Genomic DNA, 26,016 nt, shown 5'->3' with positions numbered 1-26,016 from the left:
TGCAAAGCGGAGACAAGTTCTGATACAACTCAAACCAGGTCATACATCAGACGAGTCTGTTGTGGTCTAGGGGTAGCGGCTTTAAATACCCTTCTGTCGATGGTAACGCCTTAAAGGTAAAAAAGGCGGCAATGGGCGTTAATCTGCCTGGCAACACATTATAACACTAAAAGCTGAGAGAGGGAAATTAGTGCATGTCCCTATATGGCTTTCTAGAGAGAACAGATGTGTCTGTGTTTACACCACACGAAATTGTTAGTTAATGAGTATGTGTGTGTGTGCCTAAAATGAGGAAATGCGCATTCCTCTGTTCTTTTAGGATCATAACGAGGTGATGTGTGAGAGAGCACGAGATCTCTATCTTGCACACTCTACAGATCTGAACTCTCTTTTCTGTGAGGCTCTGGATGCAAGTTATTATCTGATCAACCAGCCAGGACTAGTCTCATTCCAGGGGTTTATGTACCATGACCCCACAGTGCACCAACTTCAGTTTAGCCGTTTCAAAAGCCACATGACCAAGCAGCTCATTTCTCTATCTTCCACATTAGACATACTGACAATCCGCCAAAGCAGAATATTGTCTCTAGGGAACATTCTATCTATTGCTGTTCTATGCTCCGCACAGACGCAACAGGTTTTTTTCCTCAGCCAAATCCCACTATTGATTCCCACTAAACAAAACCCCAAATCAACCCAAACCCCACTATTGATTCCCACTAAACAAAACCCCAAATCAACCCAAACAAGTATTTACTATTCACTAACTAACCCAAACACGTAATTCATAAAAAAAAAAAATATGTAATACGTTTGAAAGCCACACTGTCTAACACATACATTCACTCAATAATGGAGGACGTGTCACTGAATCGGTTCGCAGCTGAGTGTGAAACGGCTGGGATGAGGATCAACACCTCTAAATCTGAGGCCATAGCTCTCAGCAGGAAACCGTTGGATTGCTTACTCCAGGTACGGAATGAGTCCTTACTCCAACTGAAGGAGTTCAAGTACCTCAGGACAGGGCCGGAGTGGGACTCATTTCCAGCCCTGGAGTTTCATACCTCAGACCGGCCCACTTTAGATCACGACCTATTATATTAAAATAATGTAATTATAAATTTACATGTTAAGCATACAATAGTGCACTGTTCTCTAAAGCCTTGTAATTCCTACTGTAATTCTTACTATTACTAATGATCAAAAGTATAACGGGCCACTACTATCATTTGGGCATAGAAAGTGGTTTTATTGGAACTGATGCTTGCTTATTCACACACTAGCTCACCTGTTTCTTCCTCACCACTGGCTCCTGGCTCTGCCTCTGACTCTAAATCATAAAAATGTTCATAAATCTCGTCACAAATCTCCCCTTTTTCAAGTCAAAAATTCAAGTCAGTTTCATTATTGTAGTGCTGAATCCTCTATCATCATCAATTGCAATCTGGGTCCAATCAGCTCTCGTTTACATCTTCATGCAGTGTTTGGTTTCTTTACAGCCTGCGCGCAGCGTGATTCCCGGCCAAACGTTAGCGATTGGTTATGGCAGATCCAGAGTGGCACTGGGCAGATCCAATAGTTTTAAATTTCAACAGACACCTGCCTTCCAAGTGAGTTAACGTTTATCAATTGAGTAGGTCCAGACTCTCTGTGCAAATGAAATGAAGTACGAGTCTGGTAGGACCAGGCTAGGTCTACACCATACTCTTCATTATATTAATTCTAATAATATTCACTTAATGAGCAATCCTACCTGCACACTCTGGACCTGTGGGCTGATGGCTGGTGCTTGGTGATGCATCTTTTATCTGAGGGGCTACAAATCAAAGTTTGTGGCCAGTTATGTGGCGTTGCATCATAATATTATTTAAATTATGTAACGTTAGGTTAGACAGGCTATATGTTACAACTAGGGATACACCGAAATGAAAATTCTTGGCCGAAACCGAAAATGAGGAAACCAAGGCCTAAAACCGAAACACCGAAAGAAATTATTATGCCAATTATTAGTAACATTCAGGGTTGCCGCGGTATGCGGTATTACCAGTGGTTGAGGCCAACACCGAGTTATTTTGTATTATTTTTTTCCAGTAATAAAAAAAAAATCCGGTCTTGTGTGGAACGCGGAAGACCGGTTCCACACAGCAACGCCGGTAAACAAACCCCAATCCCTATGAGAGCTCCTCGTGCTACGGCCATCCGGAGGCGCACAGAGCTTTTGGTTGTGATATTATTTATAAAATTATATTATACTATTATATGATATTATATTTTCCTTGTACATCTGTGGTTGGAGCTAGGCAAACACCACTGAAGTGTGCGGACTAGTGCACGACACGTACGTTACATCAGGCTGCGTCTGCGTCTGTTTCTTGTTGGTGGGCGTGCCCTTAACCTGCGTCCGCGTCCCAGTTTCATTGGCATGATCTAACAGACCGCCAGCTCCCTGATATGACCAGCGACAGCGGTAACAGCATACACTTGATACCCACTCCACTAAGTGCCATGACTGAACACCGGCACAAAATAAATAAAAATGATAATTGAACACCGGCCCTCGCGGCCCAAAAGTCAGACCGGCCCACCGGGAATTGTCCCGGTCCTCCCGATTAGCCACTCCGGGCCTGCCTCAGCATCATGTTCACGATTGAGGGGACGATGGAGTGTGAGTTTGGCCGGAGAATCGGAGCAGCGGGGGCGGTGTTGCAGTCGCTCTACCACACAAAAGAGAGCTGAGCCGGAAGGCAAAGCTCTTGATCTACCGGTCAAACTTCGTTCCTACCCTCACCTATGGTTATGAAAGCTGGGTCATGACCGAAAGAACGAGGTCGCAGGTACAAGTGGCCGAAATGGGTTTTCTTAGGAGGGTGGCTGGAATCTCCCTTAGAGATAGGGTGAGAAGTTCAGCCATCCGTGAGGAACTCGGAGTAAAGCCGCTGCTCCGTTGCGTTGAAAGGACTTGTGGGTTCCTGCACACTTTCTTGAGCAGCTAAGAGTAGGAAAGGTAATCCCTTATCCCACTCCCTTCCGGTCTTTGTTCCACTTGTGTTGCCCACACCAGCTGTGTCTGTTATTTGTCTGTCTTCATGTACCCTGGTCCCCTGGTGTCTGTTTCACAAAGCAGGTTCAACAAACTCTTTGTCTAACCCTGAACTATGAGTTGCTCTACTCAGCTGATTTGAGTTAGTTTGATCAACTCGGAGTAGTTTCACCTGGAGTTAGAGCGTGCACCACAAGTATGAAAAAGACAGCAATGGAGCACCAATTTGACGGGTCACTATGGCAACGGGGAAGGGGAGGGCTATGTTTTCACACCACTGGAATTAGAAATAATAATGCGCTCAAACGGTGAGTTTGAGCACGTTTTTTAACAAAAGTGTAACACCGCTGCAGCAGCAAAAGAGAGGGAGACGGCGTGGGAGAACATTGCTGCGCGGGTCAATGCGTAAGTTTAAATGTAGTCCTTTGGAATCACAATAATATCACAGGGGGAAACTGCTTGAATGGTAGCCAATTAATTTATTTCATTTAAGTGTATTCCTGCAGGGGAGAAGCGCACTTAGCAGCAGCTTAAGATGAAACATAAAAACATTGTTCAAACAGGTAAGACCTCTGCACAATCTCATTGAGGTACCTCATTTTGAGCATGTTTTACATTCTAAAGGAAATATGAAGTGGCTGTTTGACTGTATATATATATATATATATAAAAAATCTTCTCACCCTCCGTGAGTGCGCAGGTGGTTGACCCTCTCTCTAAGCTCGGGTCCTCTACCAGAGACCAAGGAGCTTGAGGGTTCTGCGAGGTATCTTTGCTGTTCAGAGCACTGCACTTTTCTGGGCCGAGATGTTCAAGGTTGTTCCAGGAATCTGCTATAAGTTTCTAGTGTTCCTTTTTGCGGAGGTTCCCATCACATGGTATCGCCACATTCACCACCATGGCTTTCCTCTGTCCTTTATCCACCACCAGGATATCTGGTTGGTTTGCCATTACCATCCTGTTAGTCTGTATCGGGAAGTCCCACAGGATCTTCCCACGCTCATTCTCCACCACCATTGATAGGACTTCTTGAGATCAGCCACTTCAGTGATGTTCCGGTGGTACATGCCGTGTAGGGGCTTGTCCTCTCATGTTGGCTCCTCCTCCAGCTTCTCCTCATTTGCTCACCATTGTCTGAGACATTCACTGAGTACGTCATATGCGGGGGCCTTATCCTTGATGTTTTCATGGAGCTTGGATGTTTCGTCCTGGATAGTGGCTCTCATGCTCACTAGTCCACGGCCTCCTTCCTTACGGCTTGCGTACAGTCTCAGGGTGCTGGATTTGGGATGGAACCCGCCATGCATGGTGAGGAGCTTCCAGGTCTTAACATCTGTGGTCTGTATCTCGTCCTTTGGCCACCTGATTATTCCCGAGACTTGTTCTTGCCATTGAGCTTGCTTCTTAGGACTTGTCTTACTCGCTGGAGGTATTTGGCAGTTGCCGCTTTCCTCGTTGCCTGTTCGAGGTTGCCATTTGCCTGTGGTATTCCAAGGTACTTGGTGTTTGGCTCCTCTGGTTTCTCTACCAATGCCCTTCTGTGCTTTGCTCATGTATTGGTTCATGTGCCAACTTATCTTAGCCGCAATGATGCCGGACATGAGCTTTCATGTTGTGGAGAGACAGGTTAGTAGGCTGATAGTTGGAGGGGACTGCACCCTTTATGGGGTCCTTCACGATCAGGACTGTTCGCTCTTCGGTTAGCCATTCTGGGTGAGTCCCGTCTCCTCAGCAGCTGGTTCATTTGTGCTGCAAGGCGCTCATGGAGTGCTGTGAGTCTCCTAAGCCAGTAGGCGTGGATCATGTCCGGGCCGGGTGCTGTCCAGTTTTTCATACCTGAGACCAGGGGCGGAGTGGCCATCGGGACAACCAGGAGATATCCCGGTGAACCGGTCGGCAGACTGACCTGCGTAGCCATGGGATGTTCATGACTGGCCCATTGAGTTAAAACTCTTCAGAATCAAGCACGTTCCTGTGAAAATCTCAGAAATCTCTATAAACCTAGAAACCACTATATATAACACTTGTTGTGTCTCTACATCTCACTCATGGTTGCTACAGTGTCACACTCACTCTAATGAATCCAGCCTACTGATTTTTGTTTAGCCTCCTATCTTGTTCTAATTATTTTTATTCAGACGTTACATAACTGTCATGACCACAAATATAAAATGGCCAACGATTGAACTTGTTTTTTTGTTCATGAATGAATGTAGAATGGTCGGAGCAAAGCCTCATGGGAAATAGGAGCTGCTATCGCTCCAATGATTGTTCCGTGTTTATCCAATGAACAAATGGGGATGAATGAGCGGCTGTCAGCCCGATAGAAAGCGGGCAAGGTTGAAGGAGTGGATTTTCTTACAGTCAAAAAGGAATCGGATTTGCATGTTTGATTTGCTTAGTTACACCTGATGGAGGGCAAGATGAGAAAGGAGGGGCTGAATAGGCCACAATGAAGACGAAGCAGATGCTGGAGGAGAATGCATCAAAATGGTCAAAAATCACCGATTTATTCCGAAACAACCAGGCGTCAGCTAGTGATGCAGGTGAGTTGACAGGAAAACGTTTAGCTCAAGCTTTGACATTGTTGCGAATTAGCAAAATATTTGAGCTGAGTTCTTCATAGTTCCTCCTCAGTGGGGCGGTGTCGTCATATCACGGTCTGCACCGCAAGTTTTACACACACACAGACACCCCCCTGTCCTGGTGGAGGGGATGGGTGGAGCCCGTTGTGGGCCGGTGCAGTCACAATGGATTCTTGTGTCTCACTCCGCCCCTGCCTGAGACCCGTTCTTGGATGTCTGTTTCTGGCTTCATTGTCTTTCGTGTACCTCTGTAGGCGATACCACGGCACACAACTTGGTTTGGTGGACTATGGAAGTTACACCGACATTGCAAATGTTGATCTGGATCAAGTTATTGCTGAGATTCTCAGACACACCCCTGGTTCTGGAGAGACCTGTGTCACTGGTAGTTTTGAGAGGAAGAGGAATCAGAATTCAGCGTTGGCGGGTACGGGAGCGTTTAATAAGAGTAGATCCAGTGGGGAGATCCTTGAGAGGACGAAGGGTAATTCAGGGTGCTGTTGATGTATTTGGACTGCCAGAACAAGTAAGGAGTGATGCTGGTAGCAAGAACATCGATGTTGCAAGGTTCATGATTGAGAATCCAGGAACAAACAGAGGAAGTTTCATGGTTGGTTGTAGTGTGCATAATCAAAAGACTGTGGGCAGAAGTAAACAGGGTTGTGTCATTATACTATAAAGACCTTTTCCTCTAGTTTTAAACAGCACTTACCCTCTTCACATTACTGCTCTTCACCATGTTTATCAACCACGGATAAACAGATCTGTGGATGAGTTTGTGAGACAGTGGAACAACCACAGCTTGAAGACAATGGACGATTGGAATGCTCCAACTTCCTCAGGATCAAAGGCCACTCAATCATGTGCCTGTGCAACCCCCTTATGATTACCAGTGAAATGTGGAGTTGAGGCCCATCAAACCCTTTACTGATGATGGAAATCATGGAATTTATCTCTCAAACAGGTCACATGCTCTGACAAAAAGTTAGTCTACTAGCTTGATTAATCCAGTTGTTCAACTACTGGGTGTCATACATTGTTACTGTTCATATAGACCCAAATACAAAGTAATTTGAGTTTCTACCGTTTAAGGGGTACTAATGTGTGTGATACATAGTGTACAGGTCCTAGGACTGAAGATTTACTTCTTAGGGTTAGGGTACTTTTCTTTCATAACAAAATGGGATGTAACCTTATAGATATGTGCCATATATTATATTAATTTCTGGATGTAGTATTCAGTTCTTTTAGTTTAATAAAAAAAAATATATATATAAAAATATATAAATGGTTGACTCGTTCAGTCTTTTTTACTTCTAAGACCCCTAAAGTGACACAAACTGAGATGTAGCGGAGTAGAAGTATAAAGTTTCAAACAATCCAAATACTCAAGTAATAGACCTTGAATCTGTAGGCTCTTTACAGGAAGAACAATTGTGTAAATGTACTTAGTTACTGTACCTTTGAAAGTAACAAAAATATATTCTACTTATATTTCTTTATGCCTTAAACTGTCTCTAGGAAAAAACAAAAAGTAACTGCAATATTATATAAAACAAAAAAATATCCTTATTACTCAAGCCCTAAAAGCCCTCCATATTACCTTTCAAACTCTGCCAAAGCCTGGTGAATTGCGTATGGTAAAATCCATATCAGATTTGAAAGCAACGTATACTGCATGAACTGGAATGCAAAGAATATTTTCACAAGTTTTGCCTGTGGAAATCGGCAATGGATAATGAACTCAAGGCCTGGCTTCGGAGAGAAGCCCAGTGCTGGAACACTGTCACATCCAGTGAGAAAAACAAGAATCTCCGCAAGAGAGACGTTGTTTTCACCTGTGAGAGATAAAAAAGTTGAACACAATTAAATGATGACTACATCTACCAGGACTTTCATAAAGTCATTAAGTACTATACCACTCCAGTGATGCAAAGTAATGTAAGAGAGGCGAGTAGTTAAATTCCACTAAACCAGCATTAGGCATTAGTTTTTATTTTCGAAATGACACAGTAATTTGAAAAGACAGTTCAGAATGCTATAGAGACTATAAACTTCAATCATATACTTTATTTATACTCAAATATGCTGTTAACATTTCCATGTTTTGCATATTCTGTGTTATAAACTGTTTTCTTGTCCGTAACATATTGCCCGTCTGCCCATCTTGGGGGAGGGACCCCCTGTTGCTCCCCCTGAGGTTTCTCATTTTTTCCCTGTTAAGAAGGGTTTTTCCAAGGATTTTTGAGACACTGTTTGTAAAAATGGGCTGTAAAAATAAAATTGCCTAAACACTCAATGTACCCAATATGATGTTTTAAAATCAGATCTGGTATACTTTAGAGGAGTTAGGAAGCCCTGGTAGCCCTGAGAACACCTTTGTTTTGGGCTGGGCTATGCTTTGGAAAAGTAAATAATATGGTATAAACATCAGGACAACCTTATAAAACTATGGCAGAGGATAGGCAGGTTCAAAAAACCCCACTGCATGTTTTATATGTAGCCACAATTAATGTATATTAAATCTTACTAGAAGCTACTTTAATCATTTTTGAGGAGAAATACAACTTTTTCACACTGTAGAGAGATGTCATTGTGAAGGGGTCTCTAATGTGTCACAGGATGAGAGGCTGCTCACTGCTCAAAGGGATAAGGGAAAGAGTTTAAATTTTTTCTTGCTTTTCCAGATTACTGAGCCTACTGATATAACACACAAAATGCAAAGAGCATGGGGGTTCAGTGCCCTTGAGCAAGTACTTTGGCTGTACCCAGAAAGCGAACTGGCACCTCTGTTGCTTCTAGTCCACACTTGATATTTGGTCTGAGCTAGATTCAATCTGCTGACAAACACTACAAATGCCCCAATTAATCTATTTATAATTTATATAAACTGGCTTACATAGGGTATCATTTGAATCAAACTATACTTTTTTTTACCAATGTCATGAGCTATGATACAGCCAAAACTGTTTAAAGAATAATGTCTTGTTGAAACACTGTCCCTAATGCCAAACTGACATTCAGCATCCTGAAGGTAGTCCTGCCAGAAGGCAAGGGTACAGCACTCTTCCTCAAAGGCATTGCTCCCTCTTTCTGAGTGTATGATGTGGAAGAGGTCCTCAACATCAGCTGCTGTCAAATGCCTTGTACCCTTCACAAAAAGGCACTTCATCTGTCCAGGGTATGTCTGTACAGCCTCCAGGACACCTAGAGAATGTAAGCCTTCTCTAAACCTATAAAAAGGGAAACATATTAGAATTTGTTTGTTGTGTTTTTTTTAATGTTTGAATTTGTGACACACACACAATGAATTTCAAACAAAATCAAATTAGATAATAAGACTTGTTCACTATAAAATGAAACTTTGAAATTCTTTGTATAAATGTAACAGTTTCTATGTCAGCAACCATAAACATACCTTTCAAAAGGTGCACAGGTCTGCTGGAGGACATACCAGTGAGCCAAGTTCATAGCAGTCTCTTGTTTGTTTTGCAATGTTAATGCGAACATTGTGACCTGCAAGACTGATCAAGCTGGCTGCCTGTACAACTGTATCTTACAGTTGTGATTCGGTCTCAGCATTTATGATCTGAAATTATTAAAATAACATTAAGATATGACAACAGTAAATATTTATTGACTTTTATTAACTGTTAGCTTTACTGTTTGTATGTTAAATGAGTAAATGCAAAATGAATAATTTCTTTTAAATTCAACAGAATAAAAGGAAAATATGCTCACCGACTGCACGTGTGATCTTGTTTCGACCTTCACATTGTCCAGACCTTTTTGAAGACACTCATACAAGAGTTGAGACAGGAAACATGGATTCTGTCCTCCATGGGCAAGTGACATTGCCATAATCCAGCCAGCATGGAAGTATCCATTGTCTTTCATCGCTGTTATGAAATGAAATTAAACATCAGATGTGAAATCATCGGAAATATTCAGGTTGATTTTCATCAAAATTTCCAAAAGGGTAATAAATTTGAAAACTTTGATAAAAATCATTACAAGGAATTCTAACTGAGTATCCATTTAATCGCAAGTACCTTTGAAGTTACATGTAACTCATCATCATCTCAGTCATTCCATAGTCATCAGTAAACGTGACATCTACTTTCTTCTCAGGTGGAATGCTCTGAAGATAATAAAAAATGAAAGAAAGTCTTATATTGAAATCCCCTTTTTGTGATTGAATTACAACCCGATAGTGCTTGACTGCTGACAGTTGACAGAACTTCTGAAGGTGCTTGGGAACGCATTATGATCACATTAAAAGTCTGTTGCTGGAAATGTCTGTCAGTGGGAAGGCACATGATCAGATAGCAGATGGTGCACCAGAGACTAAATGTAAATGTATGTGGTCAAATACTATCTGACTGCAATCTGATACCAGGTGTAAAGGGGGCCATACATACACAATATATAATGCATGTTAGCCCTCCCCCCTCTTAGAAGATCTGACCACAACCTGGTTCTGCTGACCCCTAAATATATTCCCCTTGTTCAGCGGCAGCCTGTCCACACTAGGAGCGTAAGGAGGTGGACTCAGGAGGCTGCTGACGCACTACAGGACTTCTTTGAGTCGACAGACTGGGATGCACTTGTTGAGCCACATGGAGAGGATCTGGACAGCATGACCAACTGCATCACAGAATACATCAGGTTCTGTGAACACACCACCATGCCAACCTGGACTGTACGCCGCTTCCCTAATAATAAGCCATGGATCATCAATCACCTGAAAGCCCTTCTTAACAAGAAGAAGAGGGCGTTCAGGTCTGGAGACAGGGAAGAACTGAGGAGAGTGCAGCATGAACTCAGGGATATGCTGAGGACCTGTAAAGACATCTACAGGAGGAAGCTGGAGGCCAAACTCCAGCAGAACAATGTGAGGGTTGTGTGGACTGGTATGAAGCAGATCAATGGGTGTAAGGTGAGCGGCAGACAGGCAGCCTGGAGAGGGCAAACGAGCTGAACAGATTCTTCAATAGGTTCAGCTCACAGCCTTCTGTCGTCTCCATGACACCTCCAGACCCCCACACACCCTCACTGCCCAAAATGCTTCCTCCCCTCCCCCCTCAATGCCCTGCTGTGAGCTCTCCTGTGCAGCACCTCTCTTTCTCCTCCACCTCCTCCTCCTCTGCCTCCTCCTTCTCCACCTTCACCTCCTCGTCCTCCACTGAAGACACCAGCAGCCTCCCCCGCATGACTGTGACTGCAGGCCAGGTTAGGAGACAGCTGGAGAGACTCCACCAGCATAAGGCTGCAGGCCCTGACGGTATCAGCCCCAGGATCCTGAAGACATGTGCCAGCCAGCTGTCTCCTGTCCTACAACACCTCTACAACCTGAGCCTTGGTCAGGAGAGAATACCAGTGCTTTGGAAGACTTCCTGCCTGATTCCTGTTCCAAAGACGTCGACACCATCAGACCTAAATGACTATCGACCAGTGGCCCTCACATCTTACGTCATGAAGGTGCTGGAGAGACTGGTTTTGGTCAACCTGAGGCTGCAGGTGAGAGCCCTGCTAGACCCTCTGCAATTTGCTTACCAGCCCCACTTGGGACACCACATTTGCACCTAGATGGTGGAGGAGGTACTGTGAGAATCACATTCTTTGATTTCTCTAGTGCTTTCAACACCATTCAGCCACTGCTACTGGGGGAGAAGCTGCAGGTGATGGGAGTAGATGACACAATGATGTCCTGGATTACTGACTTCCTGACAGGCAGGCCACAGTTTGTCCTTATGGGCAGTGTTCTGTCTGATATGGTAGTTAGTGATACAGGAGCTCCACAGGGGACTGTACTGTCTCCTTTCCTGTTCACCTTATACACCACTGACTTTCAGTACAACACTGGGTCGTGTCACCTGCAAAAGTACTCGGCTGTTGTTGGGTGCATACGTGAGAGACAGGAGGAGGGGTACAGGGCACTGGTAGACAACTTTGTGAAGTGGACTGGACAGAATCACCTGCGGCTGAACATCAGCAAGACCAGAGAGATGGTGATAGATTTCAGGAAGAAGAGGATGACGGCTTTCCAACCTCTGTGCATTCTGGGCAATGTGGGATGTGGGCGGTGGAGGATTACAAGTACCTGGGTGTTACAATCAACCACAGACTGGACTGGAGATCTAACACTGAAGCTGTTTACAAGAAGGGGATGAACAGACTTTACTTCCTGAGGAAGCTGAGATCTTTCAACGTGTGCAGCAAGATGTTGGAGATCTTTTATCAGTCTGTGGTGGCCAGTGTACTTTTCTTTGCTGTGGTTTGTTGGGGAAGCAGCATTAGAGCCAGCGACACCAACAGACTCAACAAAGTGATCTGGGGCCTGTTTCACAAAGCAGGTTTATTGAAAACTCTGAGTCTGTTAACCCTGAAATGAGGGAAACTCTGAGTTTTCCGTTTCACAAAGGGAGGTAACTCAAACCAGAGACAGAGGGGTAACTCTAGCCTGTTTCACAAAGAGAGGTAACTTAACCTCTCAGTCAGTTACCATGGTAACATGCTCTCTGAAACTAACCTGGTCGGGACCATATTTTTCTCAGAAAACCTTGAGTTTCTCTCTGTCTCCGCCCTCTTTCAGCCACACAGGGTATATGATTTCCTCATTCATTCAGTCAGCACGCGAGTTTTGGCGTAGCGTAGTTCTGTCGTCTGGTTTTCAGAAAATCATTGCAAAAATCAGACATTAGAAGTCATATTAGGTGGCGACTATTTCCACTACCATGGCGTGTCCTTTTGATAATGATCCCGTAGATGAAGGTGCAGCAATACTGCGCAGAGAATTAAATATACGCCGGGAGATGATTATCAGACCGCGCATTGATGTTCTTGCATTTCCAGACATTTATCTTTTTGAGCGGTACCGTTTCACATCACAGTCCATCATTTACACACATAACCTTATCCGTCCTTATATTTCAAACATTACCAGCCGCAGTCATTCTCTCACATCCCAGCAGATATTATGTGTTGCGCTGCGTTTTTTTGCAAATGGGAGTTTTTTGTACAACGTCGGAGATGCAGAACACTTGAGTAAGGCAACTGTGTGCCGAGCGGTCAGAAAAGTGTGCCTCGCCCTGAAAAGGCTACTACCAATCTTTGTAACGTTCCCTGGACATAAACCTGTCAGAGCCATCAAGGAGGAGTTCCACAGGATTGCAGATGAATGACGTAGAGATCTATTAAATTAATATCAAATGATATTCTGTTAATGACGTTGTGCTGCAACCTTAGACTGGGATTATTCATTTTAATTTCTTTCAGGATTCAGCAGTGTGATAGGCTGCATTGATGGCACACACATCCCCATCACAGCTCCATCACAAAATGAATCAGATTATGTGAATAGGAAGTCCATTCACAGCATAAATGTGCAGGTACATGTGGACTGACTACTGTTTCAAAATGTTAAAGACTGCATCATAGTTCAACTTCTGTCATTCTCTGCACTGTCAAGATTGTAAGTGATGCTGCATACATCATTTCCAATGTGGAAGCCAAGTGGCCTGGGTCTGTTCATGACTCAAGGATGTATCAGGAGTCTAACCTGATTAACAGACTGCAACGTGGTAAGCAGCCTAAAGATTTGCATAATACTTCACTTGTCTCCCTCCGTTTAATATAATCTAATGAATCCACTATACATTACAGGAGAGTTTGATGGCCATCTGCTGATTGACAGGGGTTACCCATGCCTACCAAGGCTGCTGACCCCTTACCCTGACCCTGAACCAGGCCCCCAACAGAACTTCAACCGGGCTCACTGCAGGACGAGAGCCCGGGTTGAGATGACCATAGGCCTGCTGAAAGCCCGTTTCCAGTGCCTACGTCACCTCAGGGTGACCCCTGAGAGGGCCTGTGATATTATTGTGGCATGTGTTGTTCTTCATAATATTGCCACTATTAGAGGAGAGCAACACCCTGCCCTACAAATTGAAGACCCTGATGATGACCCCATCCACCTATCAGCTATGCAGGACGTTAGAGCATTCAGAGACATCATATGCCGCCATCACTTTAGGGATTGAATCACCGTCACCACCATCACCACCACCACCATCACTACCACCATCACTACCACCACAGCAGTCAAATAAAGATATACTACACATTTCATTTGGTCTTCTTTATTTCCTGCAAATGCAAGAGCTAGTTTAATTAATGTTCCAATATAGTTAACATACTTAACATGATTCACATGTGACCATGCACCTACCTCTAACTTGTGCTCCAGTATTTTAATTTCTAGGTCTGCCTTCCTAATCTGCCGGTCCAAGTACTGCATTTCTTTGTCCCTTTTTTGTATTTTTTTTCAGGAGGTGAATTTTATAAATGTCTTTGACCGGTAACTGGGAATACATACAAGGAGGACATTATACAGTTGCACATGAATTCCACAGAACGAATCTCTGGTGTCTACTGAACATCCATCTCACTGTGTCAATCTGTGCAGTGGAAGTTGAGGGACCCTCCTGCTGCTGCCCAGCCATGCCCTGTTAAAGGATGAGAATGTGTAAATACTTCAGTGTAGGCTATATGTCACTCTATATTCCACCAGAATGTTAAGAAATGTAAATCGGAAGAGAGCTATCAGTAACATATCAAGATGTTACCTCTATCTGCTGCCTTTACAGAGGGGGATCCAGAAAGGCCTACAAAGTTTCCTCGTACTCTTCATCCTAGATGAGTGATACTTTTCAGTATATTTAAACTACCATTTGACAAAATCTTTGATGTATCGCCTACTTACAATAACAAGGTCTGTTGTGGCGGGAGGGGGCTCCACCAGGGAGACCATCAGAATCTGTTGGAACAAAAGTTTAAAAAAAAGTCATGAAAGGGAAATAAATATTTTTATGAATAGGCTTGTTAGATACATAGATAGATATAGGTCTAGGCATATTACATTTTATAAAAGCACTTGTGTCTTAGGGGGTGAGCTCAGAGGATGAGCTTCCTCCAGGGATTCCCTCAGCCACTGGCCTTCCTAAATTCTGGCTAAGGGCCAGCTCCTCTGCCTGCGTTAGAGGTGGAGGAGCTGGGCCACCACCCGTTTTACAGGCGTCTGCTTTCTTTCTGTTGGCTGAGTAGAAGTCTGTGTTAATTTAAATATGCTTAATTATTTAACAGAACATGATATAGATGAGAAGACATTTATGTATGTGAAATTAGCATTATGTTGGGGATAAAAACACTGTACAGTCAAACAGCCATTTCTATTTTTTATTTTTTATCTTATTTTGTAATATTTTTCTGCTTGTAATATTCTGTTGCTGCTGTGACAAACGAATTTCCCCGTCTGCGGGACATTAAAGGTTTTCTGATTCTAATTCTGATTCTGAATATTTACTTTATAATGTCAAACATGATCAAAATTAGGTACCCCCATGAGATTATGCCGAGTTCTTACCTGTTTGAACAATGTTTTTATATTTCATCTTAAGCTGCTGCCAAGTGCGCTTCTCCCCCGCGGGGTTGCACCTAAATGAAATTAATTAATAGACTACCACTCAAGCAGTTCCCTCCGTGATATTACTGTGATTGCAAAGGACTACATTTAAACTTACGCATTGACCCGAGTAGCAATGTTCTCCCACGCCGTCTCCCTCTGTTTAGCTGCTGCAGCGGTGTTACACTTACGGCGAAAAACATGCTCATACTCACCGTATGAGCGCATTAATATTTCCAATTCTAGTTGGGTGAAAAGCGTAGCCCTCCGCTTATCCGTTGCCATAGTGACTCGTCGAATCAGGGCTCCATTGATGCTGTCTTTTTATACTTGTGGTACACACGCTTAACTCCAGGTGAAACTACTCTGAGTTGATCAACCTAACGCAAATCTGTTGTTCTGGAACCGAAAACTCAGAGTTTCCTATCTCAGAGTAGATCAACTCAGAGTTCAGGGTTAAACTCTGAGTTTTTTGAACCTGCTTTGTGAAACAGGCCCCAGGAAGGCTGGCTCTGTGATTGGCTGCAAACAGGACTCTCTGGAGGCTGTGGTGGAGAGGACGACACTGAAAAACTGTTATCCATCATGGATAATCCTCTCCTCCCTTTCCAACTCACACTGGTCAGAGAGCGGAGCACCTTCTCCAGAAGGCTGCTTCAGCTTTGCTGTCGTAGCAACAGATACAGGAAATATTTCCTGCCACAATCACTGTATATAATAACTCTCTCACCTCTGCCTGACAGAGAACTCTGGTCTCTCTACTGTTTTGTTGTATATATTATTATTGTTATAGTATATTTTGCATATATTATTGTTTATTGTTTATAGCACACTGTGCATTGTATATATACACTATGTATATATTGGATTATATTTTTATTTGCTGACCCACTACTGCCGTTACAAAATAATTCCCCAGTCTGGGATCATTAAAGTAATTCTATTCTATGTTATATCGGGTATATAGGGTTATCTCCATTCAGAGACGTTTTACACCATTATTTAAAAAAAAAAAGATTGTATGTTGTCAAACAAATATGTCCACAGAAATGACTGGATGACAGATAAAGTGCGGTAGGTTGCAGCTTGCTTTTTACTATTTTTTCTCAAGGCTAGAAAAAACGTTATCTTGGATTTCAACACTGACCTTTCACTTGGGTTGGAATCTAAAGACCTGCAGAGGGATTCCTGGAGATCAGGGTCATCAGAGAGGTATGCTTCCTCAAATAGGTCATGGTATTTACTACAAAATAAAACAAATAAGATGCCTGTGAATGTTCTCATTTGTCCAGGTCATCGTTATCCCCAAAGCAATTTCAGTCAAAAGCAACTGGACTTGGTTATTTGTCTTGGAAGACGTTTCACCTCTCATCCAAGAGCCCTAATCAGTTCATGTACGCATCTGACCAGGCTGGGACTGGTCCAACTAAATGGTGTGGAGATCCAGGTATTTAACCTCTCACAAGGCCGATGATGTCATTGGAACCCTATGTTCTCCAAGTGCCAACGGCCGTCGTTAGAGTGCCAGTCGTTGGTAGGAAGTTGGTTTCGACTTCGTTAGTGCTCTATAGAGTCTTAACGTCAGTCGTTGGAGTCACAGGAGGCCATTTGTGAACAGTTGTTCTTTGAGGTTAGATTGCTGAATCTCCTGGGAAGGGATGGAAGGGCATTGTAAATTGGAGATAAGTGGTGTCTTAGACCTCCCCTTTTGACAGATGAAGAGTTTTGAATGAGTTTTGAATGTGGAGATGTTGGTCACAAACGGTTTAACAAGCAGAACAAGCAGCGGGCAGCGGCGGCTGCCTCTGAATTGAATGTGGCGGATGCCACGGGCTCCGCAGATACTGCGGACTCAGATACTGCGGATACGTCTGACACCGTTTCCGGGACCGCGGCTGGTAGTTCATCAGCGGAGGTTTGCGGCGGAAAAAAGTGTTTCAGACAGGCAGGAACAGAACCAGCCAGAGAGGCAACAGGCCTCTGTGACTTCAGAGGAGCTGAGCAGCTCTCAGCCAGCAGACACAGTCACTGGGGCACACACACCTGTAAATGTTGAGCATGTAAACACTAATGCAGAGCAGGGAGAGCCCGCCTTCATGTGAGGGAGAGGACATGGATTTTGACTCTGAGTCGGATACATCATCAGTTTGGGGAAGTCAGAGGTTCACAGTTCTCTACTCTCTGGAGGAAATAAAACAGATCCTGGATGAAATTTTTTTTTTAATCTGTGAAGGTTTCTGATTTCTTTTCCGACACTGATAAATGTACACTGTTCAGAAGAAAAGCTGCTTAATGTTTTGTCCGGTGTGCCGAGTTGGCCATCTGGCTGACCCGCAGGAACCGGGTCCAGGACGCTGGTTGTGTGGAGCCGGTACCTGTTCTGGCAGGAATGGTGAAAGCCAGACTGGGGGTGGAACACACCTATTATACAATGATGGACAATGTGCAGGCCTTTAGCCACATGTGTTCAAAACAATTCCAAAACTTACCTGCATCCCTCCACAGCTGAATGGAATGCTGATGTTATTGTTTCCATTACTTTTCCATCATCACAGTCACACCAGAATTCCAACGCTGACTTACAGTTTTTCTCAATTGCTAAAACACTAAACCCTGTTGTCTGAACCAATTTATCTGTTGCCTGAACCCACTGATTGATTCAATCAATCTTTTGGCAAAACCATGAGTAGTTTTCACCCGTTTAGAAACAACTTCCCAACACATTTTTTCATTGTGATGCACCTGTGCTGTATAATGGTGACCACAGGTGGCAAAAGTCAAACACAATTAAAGCACAGGTGTCACCACTTGAACACAACAACTCAAAATTGATCACACTTGTGGGTAACGATGTGAGGGAATATATAAAGCCAGTTCAGAGAGCACTGATTTGTGAGGCACTACAATGGATAGAAATCTGAGAGGAAGAGTTAGAGAGGAGGTCGAGGTGGTCAAGGTGGTCAGCGAAGACAAAGAACAGTAATATCTGATGACTGCGCATGAAACAGCTGTACAGAGTGCCCTTTGATCGGAACTCAGACAGAGTCAAAGAGCAAAGATCCCAGTATGTACAGGTTGGTATATATCCAGACACATTCAATGTTGACTACTGTAAGTAGTGATTTACTGTAGTGGCCCAAATCACTTTCTGAATCACTTACAAAACTATATCTATTTCTACAGAGAGTCTTTCAACTGGATGCAATGGAAAGACATAGGTGTGGAGGCATGCCAAGTCATTGTTCCACTCTGGACAGTGACTCTCTAAACATTTTAAACATTAACAAGAACAGTTAGCACAGTCCGTTACAATATTTGTAAGAGACACCTGTAACAACAAAGACACAACTTATTATTTGCAAATTAGGACTTTTTGATTAGATAAAAGCAGCTGTAGACATATATAAAGTTATTATTTTCACATTATGACTGTTTGATTCAGATAAAAGCGGCTATAGATGTATATAAAGTTGATATTTTCACATTATGACTGATTTAGATAAAAGCAGCTGTAGAGGTATATAGTTATTATTTTCACATTATGACTGTTTGATTCAGATAAAAGCAGCTATAGACGTATATAAAGTTAATATTTTCGTATTTTGACTGTCTGATTCAGATACAAGCAGCTGTAGACGTATATAAACTGTAAAACAGCTTTAACAAGCTGTGAACGCTCCTGCAGATGATGTATCAAAGCTAAATGATGAGTGATACGTGATCAAGGCTTTACTTAACTGGAAACAGATCAAATGTATAACCAATCCTGAACATAAGTACTGATTCAAAATATTAATCAAATAATCAAGGCTTCTCGATGACTGTGTTATGTAAAGTGTAATAGAAAAGTGTGAATAGTTTGGTAACTGCATGTCAGTGCTGATCTAGGTTGTATCAATCAGGTCTAGAAACATTACAATGGATGCCAGCAGAATTTTTTTTAAAATTATGAATCATGTCTGCATTAATTAATAACGTATATCACATGGCATTCATTCAGGTTCGCTTTGCCATGACCACCCCACTAAAGCTCTGTGTCCCACCTTGGCCACCCCTGTCAAAATGTCCTGGAAACGTCACTGTTCCCTGACCTTGCATGTGCATTTTCATGGCTGTGTGTATAAGTGGTTTTACAGGCAAAAAATTTTTTTTACATCTAATCTAATAATTTCGACCAAGCCTAAATTTTGACTACTATCGATACTTTTTAAATTAGATAACTTGTATAAGATGAGAGAGCAGATTCTTAGGTAAAATATGAGTAATTTCATCAATGTTAATTTCAAGCCACTTCCTGCTGAAGTTTAACATTCATACATGTTCACCATTCACTGGCATTATCAGAATATGTTCTTTAAGACAGCTTTATAATGTTAGGATCCACACCAATGTCCACGGTTCTCTTTCAGTAATGAGTCATTTTTGTCCATACTGAACCACAGGAAGATGCTTCAGTGTTGCAACATACACAGTTAACTTACATAGATGCATGGGTTTTTGTCATGATCTGTGTCTGTCAGTGCCCTCCTCTCTTCCGTTTTGTGTGAGTTTGTCTCCCTCTGTCTGTGTTTCCCTGCATGTGTCTCTCCCTTGTCTGTGTGTAGGTCCGGGAGGCGTTTTCCTCAATCTGCAGCCTGTTATGCTGATTACTCCACCACCATAAATACCTGAAGCTGACAGGCATGCAGCGCCGGACCGTCGTCGACCCTGTATTGGTAAAACTATTCCCCCCGGACTGGCATCCCCTTTCTAGTTGGGGTTTTCACGCTCTCCGAAGTAAGTTGATTAATCGTGTTTGTTTTATGTTTTTCTCCGTAGTTTCCCGTGTTCCCGTCCGTCCCCCTGATCTTCCGTCGTCTTCCTGTTGCTGTTATTCCCGTGTTCGTTTAGTTAGTCTTTGTATTTGTATTCTCTGTAGTGTTTTGTGTTTGTCCGTCTATTATATTAAACGCTTCACCGAACCGAACCCCCGGGTTTTTCCGTGCGTCACGCGGTCACTTCCCAAGGAATACTCCTCGGTAAGCATTCACAGACGCTGGAAGGAATTCTGACAAGTCTCAGTCAGTTGACTGCCTGCGTTGTTCGCCTGGAATCAAGACAGGTCGGACCTCTCCTTGCCGCTCCTGTGAATGTTGAGTGCTGGACGTTGTCAGGTAGGGCTCGAGTCTGGGGAACTGCGTTTTGGAACAATCCCCTGACTCGGCAGGCAACGTTCCAACAGTTCACCAGTGAGATCTTGTTTGTGTTCGATCATCCCGTCGCTAATAGCGATTCCAGCAACCGGTGGCTGGATTTACGCCAGGGTTCCGCTTGTGCGGCGGATAACTCCGTTGAGTTTCGCACGTTAGCGGCAGAATTAGGATGGGATGATCGGGCTCTTCAGAGCATTTTCTTTAAGGGGCTTAATGAGGAGGTTAAAGACAGTCTAGTGGGCAGATCCGAGACTGCTAATCTCCAGGAGCTCATTAACCTAGCGATCAAGATTGACAACAGTCTCCGTGAGAGACGCCGCGAGAGACGGTCAGTGTTCCCCATAACTCCTGGTCCTCCTAGTTGTCTTCCTGAGCAGATCCATGTTGTACCTGTGAGTAGTCGGGTTCCTCTGTCCCCCGCCTCTGCCCAGGAGGAACCCATGCAGCTAGGTCGTAGCCATTTGACTCCCGCTGAACATGAGCGGCGTTTTCTTAATAGGCTGTATTTATTGTGGAAGTCCAGATCATCAGATAGCTCATTGTCGGAGACGGTTAAACGGTCAGACTCACCAGTCTACAGGCGGGGTTCTGGTGAGTCGTTCAGTGGTCCCAAACAATCCCCGTCAGCGGATAAATCTGGAGGTCTTGTGGACTTGTGAGGGCAGGGAATATTCCCTTCAGCATTGATTGACTCAGGTGCCGACACTAATATAATCGACTGTGATTTTGTTGCCGCTAACGCTATCCCCGTGAACCAGCTGGAGACTCCCTTAAGTGTTAACAGTCTCAGTGGGAGCGAACTCGCTCAGATCTCTGCTGAGACCTTGCCCTTAAATATGTCTCTGGCTGGTAATCACTCTGAGTCTATAGCGTTTCATGTTATGCCTTCCACTAATGCCCCAGTAGTTCTTGGTCTTCCCTGGCTCATCACTCACAACCCGGTCATTGACTGGATAACGGCTCGGATTGTGAGTTGGAGTAGCCATTGTCACTCTTCCTGTCTCTGCTCAGCTCCTCCTAGTTGTCCTAGTGCTCTCAGTTCCGCTGTCCCTGATCCGCCTGATTTGTTGTCCGTACCGCCCGTGTATCACGATCTCGCCAAGGTTTTCAGCAAGACTAAGGCTCTATCTTTACCTACTGGGAGCGGGGTTCTTCGTAGCCAAGAAGGATAAATCCCTGCGTCCCTGCATTGATTACCGGGGACTTGATAACATCACCATCAAAAATAAGTGCCTTTTACAGTTAAGTAATTCTGCATTCGAACCGCTGCATGGCGCAACCGTCTTCTCAAAACTCGACCTCCGCAATGCATATCACCTTGTGAGGGTCAGGGAGGGGGACGAGTGGAAGACAGCCTTTGGTGCCGGATATGGAGGAGTTTGTCCTGGACTGCACCGTCTGCGCCCGAGGGAAGGCATCTCATCGACCTCCAGCTGGTCTTCTTCGTCCTCTCCCGGTCCCCAGGTCGACCATAGTCCCACATCGCACTGGATTTCGTTACCGGACTCCCCGTGTCTCAAGGTAAAGACACCATCGTTACGATAGTGAATCGTTTCTCCAAGATGGTGCACTTTGTTCCTCTCCCGAAGTTGCCATCGGCCATGGAGATGGCACAAATCCTTGTGGACCACGTGTTTCGCCTCCATGGGATACCTGCGGACATCGTCTCCGACCGTGGTCCGCAATTTACTTCCCGGGTCTGGAAGGCCTTCTGCCAGGCCTTAGGGGGCAAGGTCAGTTTATCCTCGGGGTTCCACCCCCAGTCGAATGGCCAAACGGAGAGGGCGAATCAGGATTTGGAGACTGCTCTTCGTTGCATCTGCGCCCGCAACCTTTCTTCGTGGTCTTCAAAGCTCTCCTGGGTCGAGTACTCCCACAACTCCTTGACCAGCACCGCTACAGGTATGTCCCCCTTCGAAGCTTCGTTGGGCTACTTACCCCCTTTGTTCCCGGCCTAGGAAGCCAAGATAGCGGTGCCATCCGTTCAGCACCATCTCCGAAGAGTGCGTCGGATTTGGAGGGAGACCCGTGAGGCATTGCTCCGAACGGCAGAGCAGAACTGCAAGATGGCAGATCGTCATCGCACCCCTGCACCCAAATACAGACCTGGACAAAAGGTGTGGCTGAATTCTCGTGACATTCCCCTGAGTGTCTCGTCTAAGAAATCCGCCCCTCGTTTCATTGGACCCTTCCCTTCATTGGCCTGAAGCTTCCTGCGTCCCTCAGAATCCAACCGACCTTCCATGTTTCCCAAGTCAAACCTGTAACCACCAGCACGTTGTGCCCGCCTGCCGTCGCCCCACCACCCCCCCGTACCGTTGACGGCCATCCGGCTTACACGGTCAGTTTGATCTTGGACGTGCGACGTCGTGGCCGGGGGTACCAGTACCTGGTGGATTGGGAGGGTTACGGTCCCGAGGAGAGGAGTTGGGTTCCCCGAGCCCTTATGCTAGATCGGTCCCTGATCCGGGATTTCTACCGGGCTCACCCTGGGAGGCCCGGTAGAGCGCCTGGAGGTGCTCATTGGGGGGGGGGGGTACTGTCATGATCTGTGTCTGTCAGTGCCCTCCTCTCTTCTGTTTTGTGTGAGTTTGTCTCCCTCTGTCTGTGTTTCCCTGCATGTGTATTTGTATTCTCTGTAGTGTTTTGCGTTTGTCCGTCTATTATATTAAACGTTTAATTTGTAACTTTACTTTTTGTCTGTGTCTGCATTGGGTCCACCTTTTTGTGCTATCCCTGTACCGTTCCTGACAGTTTTTTTCTTTTTAGTTTTTGTCATGAACACCCTGCAAGTTATGGTAGCTGAGGCAAAAAGTGTTACAACGATCCCAGATTGTCTATGGATATTGTCATTCATTCACTCATAGGGACAATTTTGTAACCTGTTTTCAAACACACACCACAATAAAGTAAAAATAGGTATTACAATTATAATTATTTTTTTGTTGATTAGTTGTTAGCTCTCTTCTAATGAATGATGTGTAATTTCAGCAATATTTTTTTGACCAAAAACAGTACCTGGCTGTATGTTTGCAAGGCTGTTACCATGGTAATTTGACGTGGTATTTAAAAAAATATGATGAAACCATGATAATATAATTTTTGCGATTTTCAATGGAACTCTATGGATACATGTTTTGTCCCTATCAGGAGATGAGGTCCCAATGTTAGAAACAGAATTATAAGGTGCAGACATGGGATCTTTTAGGAGCATGATGTACCTTGCAAAAGCCACCTCTGTGCAACCTATGAACATTATTACGTGATCACAGCCAAATTAAAAATTCTCAGTTCTTTCCCCATTTCTGTTCACCCTGTACACCTCAGACTTTCAGTTCCTCTCTGAGTCCTGCCACCTGCAGAAGTTTGCTGACGATTCTGCAATTGTTGGCTGTGTCAGTGAGGGGAAGGAGGAGGAGTACAGGGGCGTTGTGGACTCCTTCGTCGACTGGTGTGCAGCTAATCACCTGATTCTAAACGCCACCAAGACTAAGGAGCTAGTGGTGGATTTCCGCAGGAGTAAATCTGCCCCCAAACCCATCTCCATCAACAGCGTGACTGTGGATGTTGTCCAGGATTACAAATACCTTGGAGTATACCTGGACAACAAACTGGACTGGTCCAAGAACACTGAGGCTGTTTACAAGAAGGGCCAGAGTCGTCTCTATTTCCTGAGGAGGCTCCGGTCATTCAATGTTTGTAACACCATGCTGAGGATGTTCTATCAGTCGGTGGTAGCCAGTGCCATCTTCTTTGCTGTTGTGTGCTGGGGCAGCAGACTGAGGGCAGCAGACGCCAAGAGGATCGGTAAGATCATCAGGAAGGCTGGCTCCGTCCTGGGGGTCAAACTGGACTCTTTGGTGGCGGTGTCTGAGAGGCGGATGCTGTCTGCACTGCACAGCATCCTGGACAACAACTCTCACCCTCTCCACCATCTGCTGACTTCCAGCAGAAGCACCTTCAGCCACAGACTCATTCTCCCCCGGTGTAATACTGAACGCCGGAGGAAGTCTTTTCTTCCGGCGGCCATCAAACTTTATAATTCATCTCCCCCTGGTCAGGTGAGGAACAGTGGAGACACTGTATCCTGAAAATGTCACTTTGTCACTTTATATCATCACTGCACCACTTTATTCAGTTGTACTGTCACTTACTTCAGTAAGAAATGCTGCTACACTACACTGTCACTTTATACCACCACTACATCACTTATTTTGTGGTACTGTAACTTACTGCTGCTACACTTTACACTGTCTCTTTATATCACCACTACATCACTTTATTTATTTAATGGTACTGTAACTATCTGCTGCTACACTTACTGTGCTTTAGGACATGCTGCTACATTTCACTGTGGTTTACTGTAACTTACTTCAGTACGAAATGCTGCTACACTCCACTGTGCCATACTGTCACTTAGTTCTGTAGGAAATGCTGCTACATTTTTAACATTTTTAACACTTATAACTTATCGCTCCCTCTCACTTATTAAGTTTGTACTTATTTAATTTCAATCTGCTGCTAAACTGAACAGTGCGTATTGTTGTATATATTATATACCTACGCTTAACCACGATGTCTGTTGCACTCTGTCATACTTAGTTCATTGCTTGATTTATTTTTCGTTAGCTTTATTTTGATTTGATTTATGTTTATGCTTATTGTTACTCTGATCCTTTCCCACCTTTGTATTGAAACTGTTGCAAAATAATTTCCCTCGGGATAAATAAAGCTTCTTGAATCTTGAATCTTGAATCTAACCATTCGGACGTACATACAGACTATGATATATATTTGTTTAACATGCCTTTTTATAGGGCATCAACCTTTATATATATTCTACTGAGAGCCCTCTTCTTTCCTCCTCTGTCTTGAGCCCTGTCTTTTATACGGGCAGAGATTGTAAACCGGGGCCGTGTTTGAAGCCATGCTGAGGTTTGCATTATGAGCAGCTCCTCACACAAGCTGACCACATCTGCAAGCGTGAAAATACAAGGTGGTGACAGTGCCTTGATGACATCAGTCAAGTTTCATTCAATATATTCAGAGTTCTATTCAATATATTCAGAGTTTCATTCAATATATTCAAAGTTAATTCAATATATTCAAAGTTAATTCAATATATTCAAGGTTCATTCCATATATTTAGACTTTCATTCTATATATTCAGAGTTCCATTCAATATATTCAAGGTTCATTTAATATATTCAGAGTTTCATTCAATATATTCAAGGTTCATTCAATATATGCCATATGGCATGCCATACATTCAGGAAATTAATATACAGTTGAACCCAGAAGTTTACATACACAGTGCAAAAAGACACAACACTTTTTTTCTCACTGTCTGAGTTAAGCCAGACTAAACCTCTCCTGTTTCAGGTCAGTTAGGACTATCAAAATTATTTAATTTTGCTAAATGCCACAATAATGAGAGAGAGTATATTTCAGATAATTCTTTTTTACTTTCTTCAAAGTCAAAAGTTGACATACATTTCCTTAGTATTTAGTAGCATTGTCCTTGAACTGCATATCTTGGGTCAAACGTTTTGGGTAACCTTCCACAAGCTTTGGACAGTAGTCTGGCCCATTCCTCCTGACAGAACTGGTGTAACTGAGCCAGGTTTGTCGGTGTCCTTGCTCGCACACACCTTTATAAATCTGCCCACAAATTTTCGACGGGATTCAGATCAGGGCTTTGTGATGGCCACTCCAAGACATTGATTTTGTTGTCCT

The sequence above is a fragment of the Echiichthys vipera genome (genome assembly GCF_963691815.1).
Source record: "Echiichthys vipera genome assembly, chromosome: 21".
NCBI classification, from domain to species: Eukaryota; Metazoa; Chordata; class Actinopteri; order Perciformes; family Trachinidae; genus Echiichthys; species Echiichthys vipera.
This window is presented reverse-complemented; position numbering follows the sequence as displayed.